This window comes from Monodon monoceros, unplaced genomic scaffold (genome assembly GCF_005190385.1).
Source record: "Monodon monoceros isolate NGI ecotype Baffin Bay Population unplaced genomic scaffold, NGI_Narwhal_1 Super_Scaffold_21, whole genome shotgun sequence".
In the NCBI taxonomy this organism is placed as follows: Eukaryota; Metazoa; Chordata; class Mammalia; order Artiodactyla; family Monodontidae; genus Monodon; species Monodon monoceros.
In genome coordinates, this window is record NW_021703778.1 from 29903889 (window position 1) to 29928781 (window position 24893).

Genomic DNA, 24893 nt, shown 5'->3' on the forward strand with positions numbered 1-24893 from the left:
ACATTCCCCACTGAAACTGTGGAATTTGGCAAGGTGACTGTTCCACTATCACAACTGCACTCTGACAAGGAGACTGGGGTTCTGCAACTTAACCTGCTTTGTTTTGCAGGTAAGAAGAGCAGCAGAGGAAGCTACTCCCTTGCTCAGGAGGGGCCCACCCACAATGAGGGGATCAGCAGGGACGGGGAGAAACCCTTGGGGGACTGGAGGATCAGAAGGGAACTAGGCCAGCATTTCCCCTGCCCACTCGGGCCCCCAAGAGCCTGCTGAGCTCCTGGGCCAGATCCCCTGCCCTCCAAGTCCCCCTCCACCTGCGCTGGGCCTAAGCCCTACCTCTGCATCCCCGCCTAGGGCCTTATCTCTGCACTACACACTCTGAGGCCCTCTCCAGCAATGCTGCCTTTTCCAGGCTGTGTGGGTCCTGAGCCTAGGCCTCGCCCCAACCCTAAACCCCACCCCCACCTAAGCCCCACCCTCCACAGCCAAGGACTTTTCTGGCCCTTTTTTTTCTACGTTTTTTTTTTTGAGGTTGTGGTTCTGTTTTACCTCATTGTTATTGCTGTTTCATTTATATTTTAATTTTTTCTAATTTTTAATTTTTCTAATTTTATTTTATTTTTTATTCTTTGTTATTGGTCTGCTCGTTTTGGTTTGTCCCCGTGCCCTTTTTTTTTGGCTGTTTGGTCCTGTTTTACCTTTCTTTTGTTGTTTCACTTATATTTTTATTTTTTCTAATGAATTTTTAATTTTTCTAATTTTATTATTCTTTGTTACTGTACTGTTCCTTTTGTTTTTCTTTTGACGTGCCACGTGGTTCGTGGGATCTTGGTTCCCAGGCCGGGGGTCAGGTCTGACTCATGTGATGGGAGTGCCAAGTCCAAACTACTGGACTAACAGAGAAACTCAAACCACAGGGAATATTCATCAGAGTGAGGTCTCCCAGAGATCCTCGTCTCAGCACCAAGACTCGGCTCTATCCAACTGCCTGCAAACTCCAGTGCTGGATGCCTCAGGGCAAACAACCAGGAAGACAGGAACACAGCTTCACCCATCAAAAAAAAAAAAAATGAGACGACCAAAAAAATTGTTACAGATGAAGGAGCAAGGTAAAAACCTACAAGATCAAATAAATGAAGAGGAAATAGGCAACCTACCTGAAAAAGAATTCAGAGCAATGATAGTAAAGATGATAGAAACTTTCAGAAATAGAATGGAGTCAGGGATCGTGATAATATAAAAAATGTTTAACAAAGACCTAGAAGAGAACTAAAGAGCAGTGATGAACAACACAATAACTGAAATGAAAAATACACTAGAAGGAATCAATAGCAGAATAACTGAGGCAGAAGAACAAATAAGTGAGCTGGAAGTTAGAATGGTGGAAATAACTGCCATGGAGCAGAATAAAGAAAAAAGGATGAAAAGAACTGAGGACAGTCTCAGAGACCTCTGGGACAACATTAAATGCACCAACATTTGAATTATAGGGGTCTCAGAAGAAGAAAAGAAAGAGAAAGGGTCTGAGAAAATATTTGAAAAGGTTATATTTCAAAAGTTCCCCAACATGGGAATGGAAATAGCCACCCAAGTCCAGGAAGTGTAGAGAGTCCCATATAGGATAAACCCTAGGAGAAACACACCAAGACACATATTAATTAAACCAACAAAAATTAAATTCAAAGAAAAAATATTAAAAGCAGCAAATAACATACTAGAGAATCCCCATAAGGTTATCAGCTGATTTTTCAACAGAAGCTCTGCAAGCTAGAAGGGAGTAGCAGGATATATTTAAAGTGATGAAAGGGAAAAACCGACAACCAAGATTACTCTATCCAGCAAGGATCTCATTCAGATTTGACGGAGAAATTAAAACCTTTACAGAAAAGCAAAAGCTAAGAGAATTCAGCACCACCAAACCAGCTTTACAACAAATGCTAAAGGAACTTCTCTAGGCAGGAAACAAGAGAAGAAAAAGACCAACAAAAACAAGCCCAAAAAATTAAGAAAATGTTAATAGGAACATACATGTTGATAATTACCTTGAATGTAAATGGATTAAATGCTCCAACCAAAAGACACAGACTGGCTGAATGGATACAAAAACAAGACCCTTATATATGCTGTCTACAAGAGACCCACTTCAGACCTAGGGACACATACAGACTGAAAGTGAGGGGTTGGAAAAAGTTATTCTATACAAATGTAAATCACAAGAAAGCTGAAGTAGCAATACTCATATCAGATAAAACAGACTTTGAAATAAAGACTGTTACAAGAGATAAGGAAGGACACTATATAATGATGAGGGAATCAATCCAAGAAGAAAATATAACAGTTATAAATATTTATGCACCCCACATAGGAGCACCTCAATACATAAGGCAAAGGCTAACAGCCATAAAATGGGAAATCAACAGTAACACAATTATAGTGGGGGACTTTAACACCCCATTTACACTAATGGACAGATCATCCAGACAGAAAATAAATAAGGAAACACAAGCTTTAAATGACCCAATAAACCAGATAGATTTACTTCTCATTTACAGGATATTCCACCCGAAAGCGGCAGAATACACTTTCTTCTCAAGTGCACAGGGAACATTCTCCAGGATAGATCACATCTTAGGTCACAAATCAAGCATCGGAAAATTTAAGAAAATTGAAATTGTATCAAGCATCTTTTCTGACCACAATGCTGTGAGATTGGAAATCAATTACAGGGGGGAAAAAAACTGTAAAAAACACAAATACATGGAAGCTAAATAACCAAGAGATCACTGAAGAAATCAAAGAGGACATAAAAATATACATAGAAACAAATGACAACGAAAACACGATGAACCAAAACCTATGGGACACAAAAGCAGTTCTAAGAGGGAAGTTTATAACAATTCAATCTCATGTCAAGAAACAAGTAAAATCTCAAATAAACAAGCTAAGCTTACACCTAAACAAGCTAAGCTTACACCTAAAGCAACTAGAGAAAGAAGAACAAAGAAAACCCAAAGTTAGTTGAAGGAAAGAAATCATAAGGATCAGAGCAGAAATAAATGAAGAAAAGAATAACAAATATCAGTAAAACTTGAAGATGGTTCTTTGAGAAGATAAACAAAATTAATAAACCTTTAGCCAGACTCATCAAGAAATAAAGGGAGAGGACTCAAATCAATAAAATTAGAAGTGAAAAAGGAGAAATTACAACTGACACTGCAGAAATACAAAGGATCATAAGACACTACTACAACCAACTATATGTCAGTAAATGGACAACCCTGAAGAAATGGACAAATTCTTTGAAAGGTACAACTTTCCAAGATTAAAACAGGAAGAATTAGAAAATATAAACAGACCAATCACAAGCAATGAAATTGAAACTGAAATTAAAGATCTTCCAACAAACAGAAGTCCAGGACCAGATGGCTTCACATGTGAATTCTATCAAACATTGAGAGAAGAGCTAAAACCTATCCTTCTCAAACTCTTCCAAAAAAATGCAGAGGATGGAACAATCCTAAACTCATTCTATGAGGCCACTATCACCCAATACCAAAACCATACAAAGATATCAGAAAAAAATAAAAGAAAATTACGGGTCAATTTCTCTGATGAACATAGATGCAAAAATCCTCAACAAAATGTTAGCAAACAGAATCCAACAACACGTTAAAAGGATCAAACACCATGACCAAGTGGGATTTATCCCAGGAATGCAAGGATTCTTCAGGATATGCAAGTCAATCAATGTGCTACACCATATTAACAAATTAAAGAATAAAAACCATATGATCATCTAAATAGATGCAGAAAAAGCTTTTGACAAAATTCAACACCCACTTACGATAAAAATTCTCCAGAAAGTAAGCATAGAGGGAACCCACCTGAACATAATAAAGGCCATATACAACAAACCCCCAGCAAACATCATTCTCAATGGTGAAAAGCTGAAAGCATTTCCTCTTAAGGTCAGGTACAAGACAACGATATCCATCTCACCACTCTTATTCAACATAGTTATGGAAGTCCTAACCAAGGCAATCAGAGAAGAAAAAGAAATAAAAGGACTACAAATTGGAAAGAAGAAGTAAAATTGTCACTGTTTGCAGATGACATGATACTATACATAGAAAATCCTAAAGATGCTACCAGAAAACTACTGGAACTAATCAATGAATCTGGTAAAGTTGCAGGATACAAAAGTACTACACAGAAATCTCTTGCATTCCTATAAACTAACAATGAAAGATCAGAAGGAGAAATTAAGGAAATAATCCCATTTACCACCACAACAAAAAGAATAAACTACCTAGGAATAAGCCTACCTAAGGAGGCAAAAGACATGTACTCAGAAAACTATAAAACACTGATGAAAGATATCGAAGATGACACAGACAGATGGAGAAATATATCATGTTATTGGATTGGAAAAATCAATCTTGTGAAAATGACTACACTACCCAAAGCAATCTACAGATTCAGTGCAATCCCCATCGACTTACCAATGGCATTTTTCACAAAATTAGAACAAAAAAGTTTACAATTTGTATGGAAACACAGAAGACCCTGAATAGCTAAAGCAACCTTGAGAAAGAAAAACAGAGCTGGAGGAATCAGGCTCCCTGACTTCAGACTATAATACTAAGTTACAATAATCAAGACAATATGGTACTGGCACAAAAACAGAAACATAGATCAATGGTACAGGATAGAAAGCCCAGAGATAAACCCACACACCTATAGTCACCTAATCTATGACAAAGGAGGCAAGAATATACAATTGAGAAAAAATAGCCTCTTCAATAAGTGGTGCTGGGAAAACAGGACAGCTACATGTAAAAGAATGAAATTAGAACACTTCCTAACACGATACACAAAAATAAACTCAAAATGGATTAAAGACCTAAATGTAAGGCCGGACACTATAAAACTCTTAAAGGAAAACATAGGCAGAACACACTTTGACATATGATCGCAGCAAGATCTTTTTTGACCCACATCTTCGAGTAATGAAAATAAAACAGTAACGGGACCTAATTAAACTTAAAAGCTTTTGCACAGCAAAGGAAACCCTAAACAACACGTAAAGACAGCCCTCAGAATGGGAGAAAATATTTGCAATTGAAACAACGGACAATAGATTAATCTCCAAAATACACAAACAGCTCAATATCAAAAAACAGAAGTCCAGGACCAGACGCAGCTCAATATCAAAAAAACAAACAACCCAATCAAATAATGGGCAGAAGACCTAAACAGACATTTCTCCAAAGAAGACATACAGATGGCCAAGAAGCATATGAAAAGATGCTCAACATCAGTAATTATTAGAGAAATGCAAATCAAAACTACAATGAGGTGTCACCTCCCACTGGTCAGAATGGCCATCATCAAAAATTCTACAAACAATAAATTCTGGAGAGGGTGTGGAGAAAAGGGAACCCTCTTGCACTGTTGGTGGGAATGTAAATTGATACAGCCACTATGAAGAAATGTATGGGCATTCCTTAAACACCTAAAAATAGAACTACCATATGACCCAGCAATCCCACTACTGGGCATATACCCTGAGAAAACCATAATGCAAAAAGAAGCATGTACTACAAAGTTCACTGCAGCACTATTTACAATAGCCAGGATATGGAAGCAACCTAAGTGTCCATCGATAGACAAATGGATAAAGAAGATGTGGTACATATATACAATGGAATATTACTCAGCCATAAAAAGGAATGAAATTGGGTCATTCGTAGAGACATGGATGGACCTAGAGACTGTCATACAGAGTGTAGTAAGTCAGGAAGGAAAAAACAAATACCGTATGCTAACACATATATATGGAATCTGTAAAAAAATGGTTCTGATGAACCTAGGGGCAGGACAGGAATAAAGACACAGATGAAGAGAATGGACTTGAGGACATGGGGAGGGGGAAGGGTAAGCTGGGACGAAGTGATAGAGTGGCATGGACATATATACACTACCAAATGTAAAACAGATAGCTAGTGGGAAGCAGCCGCATAGCACAGGGAGATCAGCTCGGTGCTTTGTGACCACCTAGAGGGCTGGGATAGGGAGGGTGGGAGGGAGACACAAGAGGGAGGGGATATGGTGATATATGTATACATATAGCTGATTCACTTTGTTATACAGCAGAAACAAACACAACATTGTAAAGCAATTATACTCCAATAAAGACGTTTAAAAAAAAAAGGTGTTGTCCATAGCACGTTAAAGTAAATTACAGGTCCCGTGACTGACTTTATAATCAATCCGTTCTTAAATAAAATTCCCTATGAATATAGCGATCATTCTTTCATTCATTATTTCAGATCATGTCTTAACAAAAGTTTATTATATACCTGGGTTCCACCAGGCCTACATGGAGTTTAGCAAGTGAAAGTTACATGGACCCAATCCTTGTGGAATTGAAACCCATCTCATAGGGTTAACAGAAACTGGTAACTAATAGATATTCTTGAGTTTGTCTCACAGAACAGCAGATAAGGGTACAGCTTGTTTAAAACCCTCCTCTTGTAACATGCCTTCACCGTCAAGCTTGCATTCATTGTTCCTGCGAATTGCATACCCTGAAAGTTTCCCATAGCTTAGACGATATATTACAAGACTCCTTTAACCACCGCCTGTAGATAACTCCTCTGACAGATGGGTCACTATAGTAATGGTTGGTTAAGTTGTTTTTTTCAGGTCATGAATCTAGTCTTGCTCTGTTCAAACCAGACAAGACCATCACACATTCAATTGGGCCTGTGTGAGTGCACAGTGGATGACCATTTGAAATGAGGGGGCCAAAAGCTCCATCCTTAGCTCATGCTAATGCCACCATATTCTGAACATGCATCCCATGAACTAGCATGTAACAGAGACATGCCTGCACAGAACAGCGATAACCTCACATTTTTCCTGCCTTCAATCGCCTTTCCCTTCACCTCCAACCTCCCTCTACTCTTCACCCCTAAATACCCCTGCTGCCTTCCCTTTGAAGTGATAGATCTCAAACTTGTTCTCCTGTCTCCTCCCTTGATTCCCTTGTAAATAAACCGTTTCTCTGCTGCAAACCTTGGAATCTTGGCATTTGCCTTGCTGATCATCAGGCAAATGGACCTGGATTGGTAAGAGAATGATGTAATTCACATTTGTGAGCATCTTAGATCAACATGCTGAGATCTCCAGAAGGTGACCATTAAGATGAAAGCAACAGTGATCATAAAGTTCTGTGAATTTCCTTTATATTTCCACTCACTTTTTCTGTATTTTATTGAACATTTTTTATTATCAGATCATTTACATGACCAGTGATGAACATAAGGGCATTATCACTTTTGAAAATCAAGAGCCAATATACAGTGAATTGGAAATAAAGAGAGAGTATAAGAAGCTTCCACTGAAGAAAGAAAAAGAGGAGTTGAGTTTTTTAGATTCCACTTGTAAGTGAGAACATACACTAACTTTCTCTGACATACTTAACTTAGCATCATGCCCTCAAAGGCCTTTCTTTTTGTGGAATATGGCAGAAATTTTTTCTTTGTATGGCAGATATATACACATTTCTATATAGAGAGATAAGTAGATGATAGATAGATTGATTGGTTTCTATATAGATATATCACATTTTCTCCACCCATTGAGGGACACTTAGATTGTTTCCATATCTTGGCTATTGCAAATAATGCTGCAGTGAACTTGGGGCTGCAGATATCCTTTTGAGAACGTGATTTCATTTCCTTCAATATATACCTAGAATTGAAATTGTTGGATCTTATGATAGTTCTATTTTTAGTCTTTGGAGGAACCTCCACACTCTTGCACAGTGGCTGCACCAACTTACATTCCCAGCAACAGTGGCCAAGTTCTCCCTTTTCTCCACACCCTCCCCAACACTTGTTATGTCTTGTCCTTTTGATGACATTTATTCTAAAAGGTGTGAAGTGATATCTCCTTGTGGTTTTGCTTTGCATTTCCCTGATTAGTGATGCTGAGCATCTTTTCAGTACCTGTTGGCCATCTGCGTGACTGTTTTGCCAAAAAGATATTTAATATGAATCCTGAGGTCTAAAACATGCAATCCCCTGCAAACAGGCAGAGTGTAGAGAAATACAGGATGTTGGTAAACCTGAAGTATGTTTTCTTTCAAAACTCACAGGGATCTTGGGAAGTAACTGATGCCCCCTGAGCTTCTGAATAGAAGCACAAGTCCTCATCTCAACTGGAATTTCCTCCCCAACAGCCCTGGTGCTCACTGTGCACAGCCACTAAAGCCACCTCCAAACTCTTCCCACCTATGTTCCCAGAGCACAACTCTTCAGACCTTGGAAAAGTAAAAACTTGGAAAGGCCTGGGATGCTGCAAGGTTGTCCTCAGGGCTGAGTGACCCCGAACCTCCATCTATCATCCTGTTAATGACACTGACCCCCTGTGTAGTTCTGATGCCACCTCTCTCCAGGAGCCCCTCACACCCAGCCCTGCAAATGGAAGAGAGGAGCCTGCAGGAGGAAGGTGACTCAGGGTCTAGGACCCAAAATGTTCAGCATCGTCTCCTGCACAGACATGGTCAAAGGTCTCATGAGAGTTTCTGGAGTCGAGCTTGAGGCCCATGCAGAGGCCAACTGCTCTCTGGTTCCAGCTCCATTTCCATAACCCAGCGAGCAGGGCCATCCCAGAGGGGTCTCAATTAGACTTTCCTCTATAAATCTAACACTCTTGGTCTTCTCCTAAGCTTTTGCTCTTCCAAGACCTTTTTCAAATCCAGTGTCCTGTCCTCCCACCTCGCTTCCTCCGGGCCTCACCCCTTGCCCAGCTGTCCGGAGCATTTTGCATCTCTAGCCATCAGGGGGCACTGTGGGTCTAGTATTGGCTGCTGTGCAGAGTCCCAGAGGAAGAGGAGAGAACCTGCATGACCTTGAACTTTGGGGAAACCAGGAAAAGGAGGCTGGAGAGGTGGGGTGAGACCACCCAGGTAGGGGCTTAATAGGGCACCAATCAAATCTTGTGAGTAGGGGAGTGATGTGGCTTGATGCATACTTCCCAGTACCCCTGGTTGCTGCTGGACCATTCTGTGATAGTTAACAAGGAAGCAGGACACCAGCAGGAGACCCTTTGCTACTCCTGGCAGGGGATCCTGGCTTGCACTTGAATGGCCCTGGGGACACCTTTGGGGATGTCCTGGAGGCAGAAACAGTAGCACTTTGCTCTTACTGTGAAGGTGAGGCATAAGGACAGGCAGGTTTTGATGAACCTCCTAGAACTTCATTGTGACTTCCTGAGATTGGGAGGGATGTGAAAGGAGAAGGTATGGAAAAAGACAGTAAGGAGTCTGTTGGGCCATGTTAGACTTGAGTTGATTACTTCACTGAGTGAAAAGAAATATCAAGTACAGAATAGCACATGCAAATTTACATTCCCACCAACAGTGTAGGAGGGTTCCTTTTTCCCCCACGCTCTCTGGAATTTATCACCTGTAGCCTTTTTGATGATGGCCATTCTGAATGATTTGAGGTGATTCCTCAATATAGATTTGAATTGCATTTTTCTAATAATGATATTGAGCATTTTTTATGTACCTGTTGGCCATTTTTTTTTTTTTTTTGCGGTACACGGGCCTCTCACTTCTGTGGCCTCTCCCGTTGCGGAGCACAGGCTCCGGACGCGCAGGCCCAGCGGCCGTGGCCCACGGGCCCAGCCACTCCGCGCCATGCAGGATCCTCCCGGACCGGGGCACGAACCCATGTCCCCTGCATCATCAGGCGGACCCTCAACCACTGCGCCACCAGGGAAGCCCTCTGTTGGCCATTTTTATATCTTCTTTGGAGAAATGTCTATTTAAATCTACATTTTTGGATTTTTTTTTTTTTTTATTGAGCTGTATGAGCTGTTTGTATATTTTGGAAATTAATCTCTTGCTCATTGTATCATCTAAAAATATTTTCTCCCGGTCCATAGGATGTCTTTTCTTTTTGGTTACGATCTCCTTTGCTGTGCAAGAGTTTTTAAGTTTAATTAGGTCCCATTTGTTTATTTTTGGTTTTATTTCCATTAGTCTGTGAGACAGATCAAAAAAATATTCCTGAAATTTATGTCAAACAGAGCTCTGGCTATGTTTTCCTCTAGGATTTTTAGAGTATTTGGTCTTATTTTTAGGTCTTTAATCCATTTTGAGTTTATTTTTCTCTACTGTGTTATAGAATGTCCTAAGTTCATTCTTTTACGTGTAGCTGTTCAGTTTTCTCAGAACCACTCACTGAAGAGATGATCTTTGCTCCATTATATAATCTTGCCTCCTTTGTCTTAGATTAATTGGCCATATGTGCATGGGTTTATCTCTGGGCTTTCTATCCTGTACCATTGATTTATATTTCTTTTTTTCTGTCAGTACCATATTGTTTTGATTGCTGTAGCTTTATAGTATTGTCCAAAGCCAGGGAGCCTGATTCCTCCAGCTCCATTCTTCTTTCTCAAGGTTGTTTAGGTTATTCAGGGTCTTTTTTGTTTCCATACACACTTTTTAATTTTTAGAGGAAGACTTTTTAAAAAACTTTTTAAAAACTAAATCTACAAACACTCCAGATACTTTTTATTAATATATCCTGAAAGTTCTATAATTCAGACATGAATTAAACAGGAAAACTGTAATCTTAGACTGTGCATAGTACGTAATATTTTAATGTTATTTCTCAATATCTTTAAAAACTGCTCATGAGAATTGAGTATATTAAACCAGGCTTATTTTCAAAGCCTAAACCTTAACTTCTTCTCAAAAATCTGTTAGATAAAATCTTTGGTTGAATCCATAGACTCTATAAATGTATTACTGTCTATAAATTTGTAAGTGGCAGTAAGTGAAGAAATTAAATATGCTTCTTTGAAAGAAGCAAAAGGCCACAGAAAAATCCACTCAATAAAGATTTAATGAATATCTGCAATTTAAAAAGAAGCATTTTAAAAGTTGTTTGGAGGGCTTCCCTGGTGGCGCAGTGGTTGAGAGTCCGCCTGCCGATGCAGGAGACACGGGTTCGTGCCCTGGTCCGGGAGGATCCCACATGCCGCGGAGCGGCTGGGCCCGTGAGCCATGGCCGCTGAGCCAGCGCGTCCAGAGCCTGTGCTCCGCAACGGGAGAGGCCGCAACAGTGAGAGGCCCGCATAGCGCAAAAAATGTTTGGAGTCCAATGTTTATTAGGTGGAGTCAATGTCAACCAAACTGTCACATCATATATATTTTATACATATATAAATCATTCATTAAACACTCAAGCTGGATTCCTAATAGGTACCAGACATTGAGACTGGTGCTGGGGAATTAACAATAACAATAATGACAATACTAGTAATGATGCAGCTACCATTTACTGAGAACATTCTATGTGCCAGACAGTGCACAAGTATTCTCCATCTTGCTTTATCCCATTCTTTTAGTTAAAGACCAGACACTTGCCGAAATTAACTATCTAATACAAATGTTCAGATCTACTTGCAGAGCAGGTAACTAAATTATCATCTGTTTCCCTCAAAAGATGCTCAACTGTATCATACTACTTCTCCTACAAAGACATAGGAAGCTAAACATGCTTTCCTTGAAAGATCACAGGTCATACAGGTGATGTTGATGTATAAATAGTTATAAAACAATGCAGTCATTGCTATGATGTAGGGATATCTGTAACATAATATGAAGGGAAAAAATGGAGCTTCTAACTGCCTCATGGGGTACATTCACAGAGGAGGTGATGACAGTCATCTTGAGTTGAAGGATGAGTCAGGAGAACAGGCAAAGTATTGCGTCATTGCATGAGGGAAGTGCACATAGTTTAGTGAGGCTTTTTCACAGGGTGAATTTGTGGAACTGACCAGGAACTATGCTAGAGGAACAAGCAGGCTGAGATCATGAAGAGGATCAGGTATGCCTTGCTGACAAGGTCCCAATTGAGTCTGTAGGCAATGAGGAGAAATTGACACAAAGCAGTGAACCAATTAGCCTTGCATTGAGAAATGACCATCTTAGAAGGTGTGAGGGCAATGGGTAAGAACAGAACATGGCCAGAAACAGGGAAACCAGCTGCAATATTCCAGGAAGGAAATGATGTAGATGAAATCAAGAGACCTATTGAAAATATATGCCCTGTGGTTCTCACTTGAGTAACCAAGTAGAGGGAGATATCACTGAGTCTGGGAATACTGGAAATGGAGGAAGTTTTGGGAGTGGTGTGGTTATGGTGAATTTAGTATGAAACATGCTGAATTTATGTGCTATGGTACCTGTGCATATAGATCAAGTCCAGAAATGATCAGACATCCATGGATGTCTGCAAAAGAGAAAAGGATCTGTGGCATTTTAAGCAATATAGGTGGTAACTGAGTCTCTGGCTTCTATTGAAATAACCCAGAATAAGTGGAGAATAAGAAGAATATGAAGCAAATGTCATATGAAGACCACAACTTTTAAAGGAGAAGGAAATTATGGGAAACTCATGGAGCAAAATGATAAGGAGCCAAGATGGGGGAAAAGCTGTCATGGAAGCTGAGTGTTTCAGACCAGCTCAGTAAAAAGACAAAACTGAGCCCTCGTTACATGCCTTCTCTCTGCTAGGGAATGGATACGTAACGATGATGAAGACACGGTTTCTATTCTCAAGGAGCTCACAGTATACTGAAGAGGAGAAGGTTAAGTAGGAAAGAGACTGAAAGGAATCCTTGATTTGGCCATTAGGTGGCTGGTCACTGCACGGGAGAGCCTCTTAGGGATGGTGGTGAGGGAAGTAGGCAGAGAAGTAAATGTGGAGGGTGTCAATGAGCTCAGACGGGGACGTTATTTTCTAAGAAAAAATTTCTTTTCCACCTACAGTTTCAGAATACAGTTGGAATTAAGTTCATGTCAACAGTGTGAGATAGGAGTTAGCTCCATTTTTTTTCCTTTGTGCAAACCCAATGTCCCAATACTGTTTATTAAAAAGACTGCCACTCCCCCAAGCCTATGCAATATCCTGTGTCACAGAGAAAGTGTTCAGAAGCACGTGGTGTATTTCCATATTATGTTCTATTCCATTGGTGTATTGATCCATCCTTGCATAAAGACCATACAGTTTGGTTATTGTACTGTAGTTTTATCATGAGAACTGTTAACCTAGATGAAGTCCTGCTATCTTATTTTTTCTAAGTGTCTTTAATATTCTTCATCCTCTGAATATCCATAAACATTATAGAATCTACTTGACAAATCCCCTAAAATAATTGGAATTATGTTAGGATTCCTTGAATCTATACATCATTTTGTGGAGAATTAACAAATTACAATATTAATTTTTTTTGATGCACGAACTTGGTATGTTTATCTATTTATTCAAATATTCTTTAATTTCTCTTGGTAACATTTCATAGTTTTCCATATAAAGCTCTTGCATTTGTTGGACTTCTCCCTTGATATTTGGTATTTTTGATGCTTTTAAAATTAAATTTTTAAAATTTCTCTTTCAGTTTCTTGCTGGTATATAGAGATAAAATTCACTTGGATATATTGATCTTTAATCAAGCAATTATGAAAAAAACTAATTTGTTAATTCTAATAATTAATCTAATAATTAATTTGGATCTTTTATATAACAATTGTCATCCATAAATAACTGTAGTGTTTTTCTGGGGTTTAAATCTTGTAAATTTGGTTTTCTATATAGATATAGTGATGATACAGAATTTTCTCTGCATTACTTAAGACATCCAGTAGACTGTTGAATAGTAGTGGTGACAGTAAGCAAACTTTTCTTGTTGCTGATAACAGAGGAAAAGCGTGTACCATTTCATCCTTAAATGAAATGTTTTTGACGTGTAGAGGATTAAATTCTACTAACATATTTTATCACTGCTTGTGCTCACCACTGTTTATTGTATCCCCTGTTACTGTAGTTTTGTCTATTTTCCTGGGATTCTGTCACTTACTAGGTATATATAATATTAAATTGCTATATTTTCCTTTTGAATTAAACCTCTGTCTTTATTAAGTCTTCTTTTTATCTTTAGGAATACTTCTTACCTTAGAATCTACTTTGGTATTAATAAAGTTATAACTGTTTATATCGGGGTAGAGTTTATATACTCTATCTTTCCCCATTCTTCTACTTTTAATTCTTGTATTTTAACATTTAGGTATATTTCTTATAAAACTGTTTTGGTTTTGGTTTGTCTTTAACTGAAGTATAGTTGATTTACAATGTTGTATTATTTCTGCTGTATAAAACTGTTTTTTTGAATGGAAGCATTTAGCCCATTTTCATTGATGTGATGACTGATCTGAGACTAAATCTTTGTTTACTCTGTATTTTCTGTGTTTTGATTCCTTTTGTTTCCTCATTTTAAATTGATTAAATTTTTCAAAACTTTGTTAGTTTTGAGGTGATCAATATTTTTCTATTATTTTTGTGGTTATCCTATTTTAATAAATCTCATGTTAATTGGTATTTCTATCTTCTTCTAGGGGAGAGCCAGAACCCTGGGTACCTCTTCCTGTCTGTAGGTTATTATTGTTTTGTACTCAAATTACACATAGACAAGAAATATATATATGTAATTTATGAATATATATGTAATAAAGTTTAAAAATATAAATAGTTTAAAGCTTATCGCATACTGTCCATGTTTTATACATTTTTATTTATTTTGAGCTACCCACACATTTATTAATTTTGTTATTCTTAATTTGTTCCTACTGCTCCATCCTGTCATCCAGTATTTCCACCCTTGTTTTTAATAAATATCTTTCATTATTATTCTTTCGTTTGATGTTAATGAAAAATCCCAGTTTTTGTATTTCTATAAATGTTTTCATTTTCTCTTTTTTTTTCCAAAATATGTCTTTGAATGGTATACAGTTGTTAGATTGGTCATGATAACCTTTCAGTACATGAAAGCTATCTTTCGACTGTGATCCAGTTGAGAAATTAGATGCCCATTGAATTTTTTCTTCTTTTATGCAAGCTTTTTTCTTTCTTTCCTGTTTTTATCCCCTGCTGATGGTTTTCGGGTTGTTTCTTTGTCTTTGTCTTTATTTTTTGTGATTTTATTGTAATCAATGTGGATGTGGATTTTTTTTTTTTTTTGGCTGTGTTTGTAATCTAACGAGCTTATTGAGTCTGTGGAGTATTCATTCATCGGTTTTAAAGTTCTCAGTCATCTCAATTCAAATATTGCTTCTGTTCATTTCTCTCTTTAACTTCTGTGATTCTAATTAAATGCATTTTAGAATTTTTTTATTGTACTGTGATGATCTCTCCCTCTGTGTATGACTCTTTTTCAAAATGCTGCCTCTTCAGGCTTTATTATTCTGAATTTCTTTTCTGGTACTTATTCTGTTCACTATTTTTTTTTTTTCTTTCGGTACGCGGGTCTCTCACTGTTGTGGCCTCTCCCGTTGCGGAGCACAGGCTCCGGACGCACAGGCTCAGCGGCCATGGCTCACGGGCCCAGCCGCTCCGCGGCATGTGGGATCATCCCGAACCGGAGCACGAACCCGTGTCCCCTGCATCGGCAGGCGGACTCTCAACCACTGCGCCACCAGGGAAGCCCCCTGTTCACTATTTTTTTATTGTCTGTTTCTAAGGTGAGCACTTTCAAACACATCCACTGAGGTCACCATGTTATGTACTTTTCATTTTTAGAATTATTTCATTTTTTTCCCAAAAATTGCTTTGTTCTTCTTAAAGGTATGTTCCACTTCTCTGCCAGAATATTTAAACTTGTCTTTTATTTCCCTGAATCTAGTAAGTTTAATTATAGAAAGCCAGTGTCCAGAACTCAACTGAGCTGGGAGAGAGAGCTGAATTGCTAGTTGTCAGAGTAGCCAATTAAAAAGCCAAAAACGAAAGTTAAGCCTTTAATCAAAGTTTGCTGCTGCCTGTCCAGTCTGCAATAAACCCACAAATTACAAACCTGCGTGCAGCGTGTCTAGTGATTGATCCTCCTTCAGAGCCTGTTGGTGATTGCCTGGTGTGTATCAGTTTTCCGGGTCACACACAGTGTGCAACTGTGTTGCCCCCTACCCCGCCCCCCGGTGCCCTGGTCTCCCCTATCCATGGAAAAAAAAAAAGAATTGCCCAAGAACGACGAAAGTGCAGCTAAGAAACCGAAAATGATGACACTGGAAGTCCACTTGGGTGGGGTTAGGAGACACCCGAGCATGCCTAGGACAACACTGCTACCGTGCGAGAGACCAGTGTAAGGAGAGCTGAAGAATACAAAGAATAAAAAGGAGGGGGATGGGGGGACAGGCTGAAGGTGTCTCCAGGTGATGATGTTGGTGAAAACGTTCCCATTCAGAAAGGCACTCCGAGAGATAGTTCAGGACCCTGAGAGCACAAAGGGTATCGAGTTGGAGGATGATCTTCAGTTGGAAAAAAATAGGACTGTTCATCAAGATGCCATGCCAAGAAGGCAAGCACTGTTCAAAGTGCTGTTCTTTGATTTAACAAAATGAATCAGATGCTTTCATGTCAATGTTTTCGATGATAGTCTACTAAATAAATCATAGCAGCAGAGGAAGCTCCTCCAGAGATTTCCCGGGAGACCACAGGGAGGCAGCAGCAGTACTGGAAGAAAGTGACAGAATCCTGCAACCGTGTGAGAGTAAATCTCTCCTGGTTCCTGCTCTTTTGCCCTTCTGGCTAACCCCGATTTGCCCCAATCCCATTCTGTGTGAGAGAATTGTTCCCATTCTGTTCCGACTAAAGTGATCATTTCGTATACTTTTCAGATGCCATTTTCCTCGACTTCTTTCATTTTGCATTCTTACTTGCATGTCTGGAAAGAACATGCTGTGGTAGGGGAAACAGAAGTGATTTTATCAGAGGCATTCCATAAGTAGGATCTTTTAATTTAGAACAGGCATCTTTTTCTTTTTCTTTTTTTTTTTTTTGCGGTACGCGGGCCTCTCACTGTTGTGGCCTCTCCCGTTGCGGAGCACAGGCTCCGGACGCGCAGGCTCAACGGCCATGGCTCACGGGCCCAGCCGCTCCGCGGCATGTGGGATCTTCCCGGACCGGGGCACGAACCTGTGTCCCCTGCGTCGGCAGGCGGACTCTCAACCACTGCGCCACCAGAGAAGCCCCAGGCATCTTTAAATAGTGATATATCCTCCAAAATTGTCTATCAAACTTATTTCACCATCACAGTGCCTGCAAGACACCAAACTGTGTACAATCCATAAAAGTGTGTATGAAAAAGCTTATTTCCATTTGTTGAACAAGAGATATTTATTAAAGTCTCTTTTTCTCTCTGATGTATAAGTGTATCAAGGCAATATGGTAATTTTTTTTTCGTGACCACCACTGAGGTTGAGTAACTCGTCCTATTTAAATTGATTCCTCGCATCTCCTGCTGTTAAATTTAATGCTATGAGATGCCGTTGAGTTAATTTTACCTTTTATCTGATGGAGTGAAAATTCTAACGTATCATCTTTCTGGTTTTTGCTCTTCTACTGCATCCACGCAGGCTGATGCTCCTCCAGACATCCAAGAGGAAATCTGTCCTGGAAACGGATCGCTCGGTTAGCTCACTTATCGGGAAACATGACCTGAAATCCACCCGGCCTTCAGTGTCTCCCATCGAGAGAAGTTTGGTCCAGGACTCCAAAAGCAGCATCCAGGCACCAAGTGAGAGATCTCCATCCAAGCGTGACTGAACCCCCCGCAAAGAAACCCAGACTCAGTCCCATCCAGACTCCCCGGAAGAGGACTCAGAGGCTAGATCTGGGTCGGGGTGGGGGGTGTTCCAGAATCTCCATCCTCCACCCAGAACAACTGGACATCGAACAACAAGGGCATCCCAAGGGCCAGGAGGACACCTGCCCTGGTTCAAAGCATTGACCTCCAACCTCCACTCAACAGATCTCACCCCAATACTGTTCAAGCCTGCACTAGACCCCATCCTCCACCAATTAACCATGTTCCAGGTCAGCCCCTCAGGATGGCCTTCACAAGATTAAGCAGAGGCTGGTGGAGCTGCAGGTCCATGACATCTCCCTCTTCCCACCCTGTGGTGGAAATCCAACCCTCCTGGTCAGAACTCTCCCTCTGCAGGAAGTCTGAGGAGCACCGTGGCTCTGGCCCCTGAAGTGTCCTCTATGATGACCTTCAGCTTTCCTCTTCCTCTGAAGATACTGAGTGGGAGGGAGACACGATGGCAACTAAGACTTGTCTTCCAGGTTCAGGTAACTTGGAGGCTGTTGAAGTGAGGAGGGGAAGTCACAAGAGGCAGCCTGTCCCTGAGAAATAAGTGATCCTTCACCTCTGGTGGGTGACACAACGGTGGAAACCCAGACCACGCTTGGGGACACACACATGCAAGCCCTGCACTGTCTCATGATGGTATATTAGAGTCCTATGTCAAATGGTACTTAGCAAACTGACATGTCAAGTTGTTTGTCAATCTAAATCCATTTTAAGTAACTGAGTAACTATAGTGTAAATAGGAAGCTACGGTATTTATCAGACTTTGGTGGCAAGTACCTGAATTTTTTGAACTTGGCTAAAGGGCCCAACTCTGTCATTGCAAAATTTCAGCAGTGCCCTGTCCTGAAATGAGATTTTTGGACTCTGTGGAGTTTTTCCCATGTAAATCATGGTGGTGAATATTCCCATGGCTTTGCTTATTAATTAACTTTAACCTGCACTGTTGGTGGGAACGTAAAGTGGTACATCCACTGTGAAGAACAGTACGAAGATTCTTTAAAAAACTAAAAATAGAGCTGCCATATGATCCAGCAATCCCACTCCTGGACATGTAACCATAGAAAACCATAATTCCAAACAATACATGCACCCCAAAGTTCATAGCGGCACTACTTACAATAGCCAGGACATGGAAGCAACCTAGATGTCCATCAACAGAGGAATGGATAAAGATGATATAGTTCATATATACAATGGAACATTGCTCAGCCATAAAAAAGAATGAAATAACGCCATTTGCAGCAACATGGAAGGACCCAGAGATTGTCATACTGAGTGAAGTCTGACAGAGAAAGACAAATATGATATCGCTTATATGTGGAATCTTAAAAATAAAATACAAATGCCAACCTTTTGAAAAAGAGAGATTCAGGAACAATGAGCTCTTGCATGGAGAACAAGCTGTGAGCTTTTTCTTTCCTGTCTATACACGCTCCCCCCTCACACAGATGTCCAAAAATTCTGCTACAGCACAGAGTTAAGTGGGCTATACTGCCCTGCCCCTTTCAATCCCATGTAGAGCAGACACTGATGCCTCCCCAAAGGCAAAAGGACTAAAGACTGGAAACAACTGTTACCAGGTACCAGTAGCCCTTGGGCTTGGGCTTAAACCGGGCCTAACCTTAGAATCACCTGGAGTTAAAACAACTTGGCTGCTCCCACCCAGATCAATAGACAGACTCTGTGGGGAGGGCACAGGTGATGTTATTTCTAAATACTCATCACGTAATACTAATGGGAAACTGCATGGGAACCACGTAGCAAACATTTCTTCTGAAGCTTTAAAGTGAGTACAAGTTTGCGGGGGAATCAGGACCCGCTCTAAGCTATGACCCTCCTGTGGGGCTCGTGAAATGACATCTTTGACAAGTTTTTGTTGAAGCAGGTGCTCCTCCCTCAGACCCGTATTCAGTAGCACTGAGCTGGAGATGTCAGGCACAGCACGCCTGAGACCACTCAGTAATGTGACGGTTTGGGTAACAACTTCCAGAAGTGCAGCTTCCCTGGGCCTGATTCCTAGGGGCCGAGTTCCTCCTGGAATAGGTGTGGCCTTGTTGTTGCCTAGGGTACATGCTGCTGGCTTGGTGGAAATTGCAGGTGGGTTTAGGCTTGTGTAAGGGGTCACCCTTAGAAATCTACCCAAAGGTACCCTTAGCCCAAGTACTAGAATGCCACAGACCAAGCAACTAACTGAGCAGGGACACAGCCCCATCCACCAGCACTCAGGCTCCCTTAAGACCCTCTCAAGCCCACAGCTGCCCCTGGACTTGGACCCCAACCACCAGAAGCCCCGGGACCAGGCTCCAAGCACAGGAACTAGATCCAAGGCCCCGTAGGACCCTCCAGCCAGAGACCCTGGTTCCCAACTCCACCCACAGGTAGGCAGGCATCAGCACCAGAATCCAGGCCCCTCCCACAAGTGAGACTGCTCTAGCCTCAGGACCAGCCTCAGAAAGCAACAGGCAGGCACGAGTCCTGCTGCCCAGCAGCCTGTGGAACCGGACCATTCACTAGCAGGCCAGAACCAGCCCTAAGACTGGCTGGGCCCTGGTGCCAACTGCCACTGAGGCTGCTCGAGCTTCACAACCAGCTCCACCTGCCAGTGGACGGATAGCAGCCCTAGGACTACCTAGGACAGCCCAGCAGCCTACGGACCCAGCCCAAACACGAGCAGGCAAGGACCATCTATGGACTCGGCTGGGTCCTGCCCTGCACAGCAGAATGCCAACACAAGATTCAGGACACCCCAGATCCTGCAGCCGGCTGTGTCCAGAACAGGGGTGGGATACCAGCTCTGGTTCTCCTGGGCCCTGCAACCAGCACCCAGGGCCTGGCTCTGCCTGCCAGTGAGCCAGCATAGCCCCACGACTTGGCTTTATACGCCAGTGGTTGGGCACCAGCCCTGATATCTCCTGGACACCAACTCCACCCCCCAGTGAGCCAGCACTAGTCTCGATGTCACCCATGGTTGTGCAGCCAGCTGCCTCATTATTCTCTCCCTCCAAGCAGCACTGACAGCCTCCATACAAGGCAGAGCCTGGCAAACAACCAGACTGGGGGCGGCCAAGCCTACCAGACCACCCACAGTAGTCAGCCCGCCACAACAGAAGGACCCAAGCAGCCCACACAGGGGGTACACCTAGAGCATATAGTTCTAGTGACCAGGGGAAAGCGGGCTGCTTGGAAACATAGAACATCTCCTAGAAAAGGCCACTTCTCCAAGGTCAGGAAATGTAACTAACCTACCAGATACATAGCAATAAAAACAGCAAGTTAAGAAAAATGAGATGTATGGACACCAAGGGGGTAAAGTGAGGGCAGGGGTGGTGGTGGTGGGATGAATTGGGAGATTGGGATTGACATATATACACTAATATGTATAAAATAGATAACTAATAAGAACCTGCTGTATAAAAAAGTAATAAAAGAAAATTAAAAAAAAAAGAAAAAGAAAAATGAGGTGACACAGAAATACGATCCAAAGGAAGGAACAAGATAACCCAAGGAAACCCACAAGAAGATCTAAGTGACGTGGAAATGGCCAATGTACTCAAGAAAGAGCTCAAGGTAATGATTGTAAAGATAATCAAAGAACTCAGGAGAAAAAAGGATAACCAGAGGGAGAAGTTAGAAGTTTGGGGTGTTTTAGGTCTCTTACTGAATTTGTTACAATACCGCTTCTGTTTTATGTTTTGGTTTTTTTGTCCTCGAGGCCTGTGGGATCTTAGCTCCCTGACCAGGGATCGAATCCTCACTCCCTGCATTGGAAGGCGAAGTCTTAACCACTGGACCGCCAGGGAAGCCCCTTAGAAGTTTTTTTGAAAAGATGATCTTAACGAACAACCAAACAGAGACGAGGAACACAATAACTGAAATGAAAATACACTAAAAGGAAACAACTGTAGATGAAATGATACAGAGGAACAAATCAGAAAACTGGAGGACAGAGTACTGGAAATCACTGAAGGTGAACAGAAAACAACAGGATAAAAAGAAATGAGGACAGTTTAACAGACCTCTGAAACAACATCAAGTGCACTAACATTTACAGTCCCAGCAGGAAAAGGGAAAGGGAAAGGGGCAGAGGACATACTTAAAGACATAAAAGCTGAAAACTTCCCTAACCTGGCAAAGAAAACAGACATCCAAGCCCAGGAAACACGGTAAGCCCCAAACAGGATCAAACCAAAGAGGACCACACCAAGACTCACTGTAATTAAAATGGCAAAAAAATTAAGGACTATTAAAAGGTACAAAGGAAAAGCGGTAAGTTACATCATGGGAACTCGCATAAGGTAATCACCTGACTTTTCAGGATAAACTCTGCAGGCCAGAAGTAATGGCATGGTATATTTAAAGTGATAAAAGGGAAAATCCTATGACCAAATTTACTCTACCCAGCAAGGCTCTCATTCAGATTTGATAGAGAGATCTAAAGTTTCACAGAGAAGCAAAACTGTTGCAAGTAGTCCCAGACCCGGCCCTGCCTACCAGTAGTCAGCAGGCTGGAGGCTGAGTCCCCACTGTCCTTGGAGGACTCGGCTAGAGAAGGTGGGAAGAAGAAAGTGCCCAACTTTCTTTTATTTTAATTTTTTGCAAAATGTGATTTGGACAGGAAGGATTTGTCCTATCCACAGACGTGGCTTCTATAAAGTGCATCCTGCACGTGAACTAATGTGGGGTGGGGCCTGCATCCCTGCCCGGGTTCTGGAGGAGTGAAGACACGTTTCATGCTCTCCCCCAGGAGGTGGCTGCCCGCAGGTCTCCTCCCAGAAGCCTCTCTCAGTGCTCCCCTAAACCTTTGCCCTGGGACACGTGCCCCCACCTGTGTCCCCTCCAGGAGCCTCAAGCACACCCAGCCCTGAGCAGGTGGCTCCCTGCTGAGTTTTGTCAACACCCATCCCAGGACCAGACAGCAAGCTGGGCTTTTCAGATGCTTCCAGTGAAGTGACAGACACCGACAGACAGAAGCACTTGTGGCGAAATGGAGCTACGCTACTTATGAAACACAGTCCACATTCGACTGGCACTGACTGGCCAGGAGGTGGGCGGTGCTCTCGTGGGTCACTGGGTGGATGGCTAGGGAGCTTCTCACGGGCTTCTCCCCTTTTGCAGGCTGGGACCCCCGAGCACTGGCCAGGGAGAAGCAAGAGGATTTGGTTTTATGTTTAAGATGAAGCAGAGGACCTTGAAAGAGGCACGTAAGCATTTCACAGAATGGGTCTCCGTAGATGGCGTTTGCATAACAAGTGCCTAAATCATCAGAAATAGGGAAGAAACTGCACGAGGACAAGCAGAGATACCCTAGAAGCAAAGGCCTTTCAGTACCTATTTCAAGTTTATGACAACGCCCTTGAGTTTGGGGTTCTTGAAAGGTGATGGGGAAGGAAGTGGGAAACAGCCTTGGGTCGGTTGGGGGCTGGGGCTGATCCACACCTTGTGGATCTATGTAGTTTTGGGTGGTGAGTTTTGAGAAAAAGAACCCAGAATTATGTTGGGATCTAAGAAGGGGCTGAACAAGTGAAGGCCCTGCAGTTTCAGCCTCCAGAGCTTCCCAAGAAACCGGCCTCTGGTGATGAGTCAAACTCGGGGTTTTAGTAAGAAAACCTTTGCCCGCCTGTCCGCTCTGCCCCAGTAGACTGTGTGACCTTGCACTGGTCACCTCTTCCCCAGATGGTGCACTGGACACAATGGGCTGTGCGACCTTGACCCGGCCACCTGTCCTCTCTGCATTACCCCCCCACATCCCCCCACGATGGTGCCTTTGAAGCCTCTGTACATGCATAAGAAAAAGTGACAGCATTCAGGACTTCCTTTCCAGGGAGAGATGAAAGGCGCAAGGTTGTTTAGAGGCTATACCAGATTTAAATGCTGTTTTGACTTACATTAAGCTACTTCTTACCCATCCAGTTTGTCTCTTATTTTTGTTTCAAAGCTCACTGTGTATCATGCAAAGACGCCAGTAACGTGGGAAAACCTCCCATCTGACAGGAGCAGCCCTCCTCTCTGTTGGTGGCAGTCCCCCCACCTCCACCATGATCCCCACTATTCTGGCCTGGACTGTGTGTGCCCACATGCCTGTGGGTACATGTGTGTGTGTGTGGGCAGGCACACCTTTGAGGTTTTTCTTTCTGGAGCCCTTTGCCCTCCTTAGTTTGTGCTGAACACACTGACACACAGAAGCCTTAGTGCCCAAGCTGGTGTCTTGCTGTGATGCCTTTGGTCCTAGCTCCACTATGGCCTAAGCCCATTAAAATCAAGTCAACTTCAGGTCCAGCTTGACCCAGGGCCTCAAATTATGACATCAGGAGTTACCTTATCTCTGGTTTCCATGTTGGCCTTACTCTCTGGTCAGTTAGCTTATGTAGTGGCCCTGGCAGCCCCCAGAGGGGGGAGAGCTTCTCATTCACAATAGTTCTGTTGTAAGTCCTGGCACAGATTTCCTGGGACCAGGTCACATGTCCACCCTCAAACAGATTACCGAAAGCAAGGAGATGAAATCTGTTGATTGGCCAGATCTAGGTTATAGGCTCACCTTTAGATTCTGGTATTATAGAAGGTTAACTTCCCCCAAACCACATGGACCAGGAAAGGCTGGGGGTGGGGGTGGGGTCTTCTCAGGAAAAAACAGATATTATTACCATATGATGAGGAAACAGAGGACTGGAAGGAAAGGTAGTCACAGATGTCCACTACCCCACCCAGGGCAGTGGTGCATCCTGGAATCTGAAGGGTTAAGTTAAACCCACACCTCGTGGAAAACAACTAAGAACCCCTAAGAACCACACATACATCAGGGGTCATGGAGCCTGGAGCTGACAGCCAAATGGAGACAGGGCCTGAGGCAAGCAGAGCAGAAACGAGCACAGGCTTTCCTGCTGGGGCTGCTGGCCCGGCAGGCTGAGGTCTGGGCAGTGGCACAGGTGCCCAGGGGCTGTGTCAATATGGAGCCCAGACACTGACAGGAAAGAGCAGGCAGGATGAGAACCTCTGGGGGAATCCTCCAGGGAGCTTGTTAGAAATGCAGCATCTCAGGTCCCACTCCAGATCTCCTGTATCAGAATCTGAATTTTAATCAGATCCCCAGGTGATCCATGTGCACTGCTCATCTAAAGACTCATCTCTTGGGACTTCCCTGGTGGTGCAGTGGTTAAGAATCCGCCTGCCAA

At 42.3% G+C, this 24893-nt stretch overlaps 1 long non-coding RNA gene across 1 annotated transcript in view; it reads right to left on the reverse strand.

Annotated features, from left to right (window-relative positions):
- Positions 1-24893, reverse strand: part of LOC114903658 — a 68193-nt gene that overhangs the window by 16538 nt on the left and 26762 nt on the right. The window lies entirely within an intron of this gene.